Below are 888 nucleotides of genomic sequence, written 5' to 3'. Positions count from 1 at the left end.
TGGAATGCAAAAGTAGGGAGCAAAGAGGAGGTTCCAGTGTTGGAAAATTTGGACTTGGTGATAGAAATGATGCTGGAGAATGAATGATAGATTTCTGCAAGACAAATGATTTGTTTATTTTGTTTTATCTATGTAGTTAGCACATAATATGGTTTTTTGGAGTACTATTGTGGCGCTGTGGATAAGCAACAGACTGCTAATCACTGGATCAGGAGATCAAACCTACTAGGCACTCAAAAATCCTATACAGAGTCACTGTGAGTCACAACTTAATAGTAAGACATGATATAATAATACACATATGAACAATAGTTATTAGATTATAATATATGTCATATATAATATAATATGTGTCATATACATATCCCAGGTTATTGAGTCTTCCTTCAATCCTGATGTCATGTTCTTCTTCATATAGTCCAACTTCTCACATGATTTGTTCAACATACAAATTGAATAAATATGGTGGAAAGATGATGCCAGTCTTTTCTGATCTTAAACTAGGCAGCACTTCCTTCACCTGTTTGAACAACTGCCTCCGCTGTGAATCACGCTAACTTAGGAATCCTGGTGTGGCACTATAGGGTAAGCACTGGACCATAGGTTGGTAGTTCAAACTCACCAGCTGCTCCTTAGAAAACTTATACAGGGTCACTGTGAGTGGGAACAAACTCAACAGCCCTTAACAACAACAAACATGGAATTAATATTGAATGTCTTCACATACGTTTCAAGTAGTAAGAAACTAAATAACTTTTTATTTACCATCATCCTTTGAGCTGTGACCAAATATTTTAATCACTGAAAACCACCTTATTGTTTTGTTTTAAATATTCATGTATTTAAAATAATCCAACCAACCAAGCAACACACTGCTTTTGAGTTGAT

Source organism: Chrysochloris asiatica, unplaced genomic scaffold (genome assembly GCF_000296735.1).
Source record: "Chrysochloris asiatica unplaced genomic scaffold, ChrAsi1.0 scaffold00056, whole genome shotgun sequence".
Lineage (NCBI taxonomy): Eukaryota > Metazoa > Chordata > Mammalia > Afrosoricida > Chrysochloridae > Chrysochloris > Chrysochloris asiatica.
Note: the sequence above shows the minus strand (reverse complement) of the source record.